The following is a 9090-nucleotide window of genomic DNA, read 5'->3' on the forward strand; positions in this document are numbered from 1 at the left end:
AGCCTAATAGTTAATATTTTAAAATATCTTGCAGCCTATGTGCCATTGCAGTAGAAGTCATGCTGTGGAAAAAAAATGATGCCAACACTACCATACCTTATTGGGGTATGAAGCATCAAACTGATAGTTTAAATTTGTGACAATGTCTCTGTTTCTTTCATAACAAAGGATTTGTTTTTCTCGGCACCAGCCCAGTAACATCTTGTTTCAAGAAATTTCTCAATCTGAGCAATATTGGCTGAAGACTTGTGTCCCTGCAACTGAATTGGAGCAAAACCACTATTCCTGTGGGCATATTCCCCCATTATAATGAATAATTTCTCAGAAGTCTAGGTTACTTTAATGGATATACCACCATATACTAAGCTTCTGCATCAGGTCTGTCCTCTAACTATGAATGCAAAAATATAATCCACAATCACATCATAAGAAAGGAAACTGTAATTTAAACACATGTGTATGTTCTTCAATAAATGCAGGATTCAATCTGCTGTTTTTCCCATGTGTTGGAAACTAATCAGATGGAAAACATGATGTACTGACCAGGGGTCTCACTTCATTTCTCCCTGTATTCCTCCAGCAGAAGAAACATTTTACTCTCTGAATGACTCTGTCAAAGAAATAAACAGATAGAAGATCTAGGTATTCTCCTGCTTCTTACACAGTCCAAGATTGAATAATGCTGAGCAAATACTTCACAGGTCTTAATTTATTTAGAAAGTTTAGATGTCTTCTGACTTCTGAGAGACTTCTTTATTTCTGCAGCTCTTCTTAACATATTAGGAAAAAGTGATAAAAGGGGTTTACCCTGGCCCTTTTAAAAAATCATTTTATACCTGCTTTTGGTTTTGTTTTTTTGGAGTTTTTTTTGGGTTTTTTTTTGTTGTTTTTTTTTTTCCCTGCTGCCAGCTACTGCAAAACCAGAGGAATTTTGCTACCATTTTTATTCCCAACCCAGCATGGGGATTACTGAGCAACATGGGCAATTTTGAACTGCTATCAAATATGTCAGTTTGGGCAGATTCAACTAGAAGACAAGTTACTTGCTTCATGTCACCATAGCACAATGGTTCTCAGAAGTAGTATGACAGTAAATTATTGCATTTAAAGGTTTCATTGTTCCTCTTAATATTCAAGTTCACAGTTTCAATAAATATGCCTATAAATAAACTCTTGTGTGAAATCCAAGTATGAGTATGAAAATACTCAGTAAAATCATTTTGATGTCTACTCATTTCTCCCTATAATACTATATACGGACCAACAAAGGCACAGTTGAGAAGTAATCATCTCTGGCCTATCAGTCTTACTGCTTGTCTTTCTAGGTACTAGTTCCAGGCTAGGAGGATGAAACGCTTGCTGCAATTTCCTCACACACTTCTACAGACCTTCACTTCCTTCACACATTTCTATGTATGCTTCTGAAGAGTAGACTGTAGGACTCCCATCCACAAACTCAATGGTCTTATATACGAATATGTTTTACAGAACAGCTACAGTATTGTGGTTTTGTAGTTTCACCCCCAACTATATAGACTGTCAATCACAGCACAGCAGAAGACATTAGGAGAAATGCTGATGTGCCTGAAATTTTTTACCATATTTACTCCAGCTATGTCTGATATAAGCCATTCTCTCACCTAAAAAAATCCCTTTCCTCTCATTTAGTTTGCCTGTAATTTTATGGAACGAATGGATTACTGAAAGTTGAGCTTTTCGCTGAATCCTTAGATCTCTGATGTGATGAGATCTCCAAAGGCATTTGAAAGGAAACCATCACCTTCTAGTGAGCTTCCATGATGATAGGGTATTATCTGCATACTTAACAGCTTCAGATAGTAACCTAATAGACTGGACTAAACTCCATTTTCATAATTATATCCCTATCTTTGGACACATGTACTATGGTGTGTGCAACTTTTGTTTCACCTTCCTCCATTGAAACAACAGGAACTCTTCTTAGGCCTTTGAGAATCCTACACCTGTTAAAAGGACCAAACACCCAAATCTTTAATTTTCCCTTGTTTTCATCATTGTTAGTATTCTACAACTCATTTTAAGTTTTTAACAGTATCTCAGGAGTGTTTGGTGGTGTGCATAATGCATAAAGCTGTCCGCCCTTTAAATACCTAACTATTGTGGCTAAACAACCAAAGAACAGCAGTGTCCAAACACTTCTGTCACTGCTCTGCATTAAAAACAGATCTAATTAGCAAATGCTGAGCAAGACTTGAAGTCTAATGATTTAAATGTTTGGGGGAAAGCCTCGATCTGCAGATTTCACTGAGGTCTCTTTAAAGTTGCATGGCAGCTTGGCAAGCCCTGGCTGAAAAACGTGTTCTGCCATACACTCTGCCCTGGGCTTGACATCATTCTCTAGAAGTGATGTATTCCACACAATTGGTGGCACTAACATACCAAAATGAAATGTATGGAGTTGCTTTGATAGATCTGAGGGCTTCACTTAGAGAGACAGAAACTGAGGATTGATCCAGCATCATACCCAAAGCCCATTGAGAAGGCAAGGGAAGGCAGCCCACAGCCCTACCAGCCACTTGCACAGGCCCTTTCAGAGTGTCACTGTGCTGTGCTCCAGCCAGAGTTATGGGCTAGAATATTTCTGACAAGCCCATATCAACTCACTTCAAGCACCAAAAGTTCACAGCAGTGTAAAATTTGGACAGAAAATCAGATTTCATTAAATATCATTCATTGTTTTCCTTTCCTTATTTTTCTGCCCAACTCCTCACTGCTTAAAAGGCAGCAGGGGCAGCACACCAAGACACACTGGGGGCTTGGGCCTAGGCAGTAATGATTCAGCAGCACAGCCCAAGCATACCCTCTTACCCCTTTCCTCTGCCATCCCTGGCTGCAGCAGGCATAGCAAATGGGCTCTTCCTCACTGCAGCAGTTGGCTTCAATTGTTTCTCCTGGGCATCAATAGGCCTCCACCACTCTGTTTTATCCCTGGAACAGCAAGCACCCCAGCAAGCTACTGCACTGTTTGTGTCGATGGTCTCCAGAGACAACAGACACTGAATTTTTTCTCAAGAAATGACAGGTGTCTGCTTTTGGCAAGGAAAGTTTAAGTCTAGCGTAGCAGACATACTGAGAAGAAAACACTCCTCACCTGGATTGTCCCTCCAGCATAAAAGATAGTTTCACTTGGTAGGTTCTGTCTGTTCTGGCAGTTTGGTGCCCTCATGTTGGATGTGGAGGGGGGTACAATATTAGAGGGAATCAATGCCAAGCCTGTAAGCACTATGGGCAGGACCAGAACCTCCAGCTGCTCTTTCCCCTCACCTTTGGGGTCTTCACTGCTGTTTGTCCTCTGTGAGAAGTCAAGCCAGGCCAGACAGCATGTCTCTCTTTCCCTTTGCCTGTTTTTTTTTTCCTATATGCTCTCTACCTTTCCTGATGAATTCTTGTCCTCCTCCCTGCACCCCAACAGTAATAAGCCTGTTTAAAAAAGATCCACTTCTGTCCTGTCTGCGACTCACTGCACTCACTAGCTGCCAAAAACACCTATATTCTCAGTCTCTGAGATTATTCCTTGTTCCTGGTTCTTGCAGATCACAACCTATGGAATGGATGCACATCTTCCCCTACAGCTCCACAGGACTGCCCTAGTTCTGTCATCAGGGGCACCTTTCTTCCCTCCATAATTGCAGCAGAAACCCCTAAGGCCCCAAATGAGACAGAAGGAAGCACAGTTTGGGGCACAGGATTTAGTGCTGCTGGTCATTCTGATGGGAGTTGAGGATTGATGAAACCATCCTCTTTCATGGGTTTTTGTCCCCTTCATCGTCCTACTTCTTCTGGAGTGCTGCGAGCCTGCCAGGAAGTAGGCTGACCTAGAGAGAAAAACAGATACATTTTTGGTGATGAGAAGGCAGCAAGAAATGGGAGGGTTTCTCACTGGTAAGAAATATACTTTACAGAACAGCATCAAATTTGGCAGCTCTGAGAAATCTCTCTGGATCTCCTAACCCCATCATATGTCACAGCTAAATGATAAAGCATGTTGTTATCTCATTAAACAACAGTGACAAAATCCAGAAAGTAGGACATTGCTTTCTCCTGAATGGTGCCACCTCTCAACTGAAGGCCAGGTGGACTGCAGGAGGACTTTTGCCACTGATATTAAAAAATTTTCTCACCCTCAGTCTTAACTGCTATGAATAAAAACAATTGCAAAGTAAAGCAGGTGATCAATCAACACTACAGGGAAGAGCAGGGGTCTGTTATGTGAGTGAAAACCCATCTCACAAACAGCAAAATTTTCCACACTGAAGGAAAGACTGAATGGTTGAGGCTGTGCACATTTTCAGATAATTTCCAGAAATTTTGTATTTCGATAGGATTGTGATGAACTTCTGTAGGGCCACAGCTGCCAAGCATTTAAGCAGCCATCACTAAAGAAGATATTTTTAAACTGAAATCAAAAAAGAAAATGCCAAAATAATAGGGATTAAATTAATGTTCTGCTTAGAACTTTGATTCTTTGTTATTTCATGTTAGCAAACTACATGCACACATACTTTGAATTAATTGACACATTTGAAGCTTTTTCAGTTGCCCTTCTGCTGTAGCCTCATGTAACAGAAGGGTCTCATGGCTCTGCTTTGTTTGGACACTGAAGTGCTTTTAGACCACAAGTATTTCCACTGCAGCCAACTGAGACCATTAAATTCTCTGTTCTAGAGTTGCCTGTAAAGCTTTTACCAGAGGCGGCCTTTTGCTATTTGTCTCAACTAACCTCTAAAATTCAACTTTTCCCCCATAATTCCCCTTCTTGTAAGAAACAGATTGTAATCAGAACCAACACTACCACTCCTCCCCACTCCAGTCCAACTAACTTCTTCCACTCCCTTAATGTTATGCATATATCCTCCCCAGCACAATATAAACAGCTTATTTTAGGAACCTACATATGGTCAATTTTTGTATTTATCATTTTATTTATTGAGTTATGAGATTGGTGTTTCTTCCATTTTCCCATATAACTATGTAATATTTCACAATATGTCTTCCTTACACCACTGTGGTATTTTATCGTAACTATTTGGTCAGATAGCAGTTATTCCAGTAACAGAAAGCCTGCAATTTTCTGTAATGTCTGTTCTATCCAAATAGGATTATAAAACCTGTGTTAATAATTGATCATTCCCACACAATGTTTAGTAATGTAGCTATGTTGAATCTTGTGTAAATGAGGAAAGCAAAAGGTAGAGAGTTTAAATGGCTTGCCACAGGGCTTACCAAGAGTCAGTAGTGAAGCTACTTTTCAGGCTTAACTTTTCCATGTAGAAAGTTTTGGCCAATAATTCTTTCAATTCTTCTGGCTACATATACTTGATTTACTGCAGAACTTACTCTGTCAGATTTCTGTAGGTAAAATATGGTAACAATATTGCAAAGAATCAGAAAAAAAATTTAGACTTTTTTTCACACATTTTAGTATGTATCTATTTTTCTAGGTTTGAGAAAAAGAAGCTTATGTTTCAAAGCTGTTTCAAATCTTTGGCACCATTTGTAGCGGCCTGAATTGCTGCTAGTAAAGTCCAGAGTAAAGAAGCAAAGAGGGCCTTTGTATGATATCCACAGATGTTCTATTCAGCCATGCAGTGAGATGTTCAGGTCCAAGGCACACACACATTCCGGTCCAGCTTTCTCTCTCCCCAGGGGAACCGCGGGGTCCACCTGGTCTTGGGGCAGTACCAAGATGAGGGCCAATCATGGAAAAGGGAGGGAGTGGCTCATGGACATAGAAGCAAGGGGAGGAGCCAATGGGGTCAAACAGCTTTGAGGGAATTTTCTTGTGTCTCCCTAACTTAGGGGATGCTCCCCAGGACCTCCACAGGCAGACCCCAAAAAACACTGAATAGACCTATATAATGTGAGACTCTTTGGTATCTCTCCCCATACCCAACCAAAACTCTCGCTACCAACAGCATAGCTCCCAACTAATCTTTTGTTGTTCCTAAAGACAAAGTAAATGTGAAAGTAAAGTGTGAAGTCATTTTACAATCCTTGCAAATGTAGCATGATGCTTTTGAACCAGTCTGCATAACATTGGACCTCAGAGCTACTGGCTATCTACACTGAAACCAGAGAGTCAACTCAGAAATATCTCAAATCATATGCTAAAAAATAGGAGGTACTGGTAAATTATGACAGAAAGCAAAATCAGATGCAGCCTAAATTACACAGCACAGTAAAATCCACTTCTGTAAGGAATTAACACCAAAGAATCCAGAAGTCAAGCTCTTCACCTGCAGAAAGGGAATTTCTCCTGAATCTAAAAAAATCCTCAATATAAATCCTTTTAAGGTCATACTTGTCCTTCTATTTTTTTTTTTCTGAGTGCAACGGAAGATGCAAAAAAACCCCAAAATAAAACCAAAAAACCCAAAACCAAACCAAATCAAAACCAAAAAAACCTGAAGAAAAAAATCTCCACCGAAGACAGTGTCATCTGAAAAAAAAAGCCGGCTACTGGCTGGTTTCTGATGGCAAGCCTCAAATGTCATAAAGACAAAAGGAATGGGAGACGGGCTAAAGGAAAGGAAGGTGGGAACAGCCCTCATGAGCATTCCGCTCCGCCTGGTGGTCCCCCGCTAGCCCTGCCGGCAGGACCCCGCCGCTGCAGCTTCTGGGCACCCGCCATGAAGGGTGCTCTCTGGAGCTTGCTGAACTCCCTGGTTCGCAGTGACCTCTAGGGGTGGGTTGTACATCTGCAGTACTCCCCCGGTTCTGAAGGAAACATAGTTTTCTTCTACACAAAAAGAGCCTTAAGAGGATTTATATTGAGGATTATCCAAATATTCCTCCATGAGTATCTCGGCAGTATATCCAGATATTTGAAACAATTATAAGTATTTCCAAATATGAACATGACACAAAAAGGTTGCTTTACAGAAAACAGGTTAATATAATGATCGGAGGACATGATCTTAGAGTGGAAGAAAATAAAAAGTAAAGTCAGTACCTCTGTCTGTTGAATTCAGTGGCAAAATTCACAGCCACCTTAGTAAATGAAGGATGCAATGGATTCTTATTAATTTTTTACTACCCAAACAGAATGCAGACATAGTCCTGCAAAAAGAATAATGCTCTAAAAACACCCCAGCAATACTTCACACCTAAAAGCAGGTAATTTATGAGTGTCGTTCTGCAATAGCCTACTCCCAGCTAAAAACAGTGAGAATCCAACTACCATTTATTCAGGGACTCCTTTTTCTTGCTAGATCAGCTTAAAAAGTCTGTAAGGCAGAGAAACGTATGCTGCCAGGTTATGTTTGAGTACCTTCTATGAGTAATTAAAAGCTCAATTTCTGCTATTTGTAAAAGTTGTGTAATCAATTTGTAGCATGCATTAAAAACTCCAGGGAACCGGAATTGGTTAAATTAGTAATTGTACTACTGTTCAATTAAGCTATAGTTGAATTCTAAGGGAAAAGACACTGCTATAACCTGGAGGTTGTAATTTATAAATCCCACTTCCAGTCCTAGGACAGCTGTTAAGGAAACCTTCCTGTCTGACCACGCAGGACCCACTCTGGCAGTTACACTTCTACCACCCCAGAATTTTACCCCATCTAGTGGCAAACACGCTTTGCAGTGGATGGCTCCAGTAAGTCAATGGGTGCCTTGCTAGACTCCCTAACACACCACTTGCACAAAGTCAGACAAGTTTTCCTTACAGGCTCAGCCACAGGTTTCCCATAACAGTCTCAGATATCTGATTTCTCTAAGTACTTTAATCATGGCAGAGTCACACAAAACTAGCTCAAGATCAAGCTGGGTGCTGCCAAGGAGGGACCCTAAACCAAGCAATCCGTGGGCTTTTGTATCCACAGTCCATGCACACGGGGGCTTGGGTCCTCCTGCTGAGCCATTGGCTCCCATTGTATCTCTGAGTGGCTGGTTACCTGGCTGGTGCCACAGGTTCCCATGCACCTTATTGTGCAAAGGGTCAGTGCCTGATCACCGTTCTTGCTGGAAGATCCAGTCATTTCCTCACACGCAAAGCACAACCTGCAACTTGCGCTGCATTGCAGCAGCACACCGAGCTACCTGCACTAGGTGTATTCCTCAACACCAACTGCCTCTAATGTCCAAGCTCGGACTTTCTGGTTATTCACAGGCTTTTTACCAGAGATGGCCTTGCCTGTACTGGTATTTCAGAGGTAAGCATTCATATGGAAAGGGGTTACACGGATAAACAGTTTTATGGTCTTTTTACTGAACATGGGGGATTTCCTCATATGTGCAGATGGGGAACAGGACTACATATCTGCACACCATGGACAAACCTGAGGGGTCTCACCAGAGGGTTGCCCATGGTGTCTGAAGACACAGCTTACAAAGATTTATGAAGTGTGAATGTTAGATGTTTGGATCCAATGTTTGAGATGAGATGAAGAGATGACACATAGCTGTCCTAAGACAAAAAGTGTGATCATCTGTCCAGACGGCTGCTGAGGAATCATCTTCCACCTTCTTCCACCATGGCTGATCCTTGTATGTTCAAAGGTATTCAGACAACTGAGCTGGTTATTTCTCCAATGTAATTTTTTTACCATTAAAATTTTAAAAAAACGTGAACATCTCTGCAAGGGGAAAAAAAATCACAAACAGTAGAGCAGCTAGTTAGGCTTTAGTGGACACAAGACCATAGACAGGGGAAATACTGCCTGGTATAAAATGAAAGATAATATAACTTTTAAAAGGCCCAATGCTTCTTTAAGCAAGAGACGATCAGAGCAAAACAGCCTTGCAAATCAATCATCCATTACAAACCAGAACATATTGGCATTTCAGTCTGCAGTCACTCAGAATGGGGGCAAATTCTCCTGATGACAGCATTGCTTGAGGCTTTCTGAGACATCTGGTCATTTCACTATAAGGTGAAGACTGCAGATAGAAGAACATATATGAAAATTAATTTAAAAGAAGGGGAACATCATCTTGTGACTGTTGGGATGATTGGTGCAGTGACTAAGAAACAAGCAGGCGCTGGAAGGGAGTGTAACTGAGCTTGCTGCATACAACACCAGCATCCAAAGCAGTTGATGATATTTGCAT

The sequence above is a fragment of the Onychostruthus taczanowskii genome, unplaced genomic scaffold (assembly GCF_017590055.1).
Source record: "Onychostruthus taczanowskii isolate IOZ18803 unplaced genomic scaffold, ASM1759005v1 scaffold263, whole genome shotgun sequence".
NCBI classification, from domain to species: Eukaryota; Metazoa; Chordata; class Aves; order Passeriformes; family Passeridae; genus Onychostruthus; species Onychostruthus taczanowskii.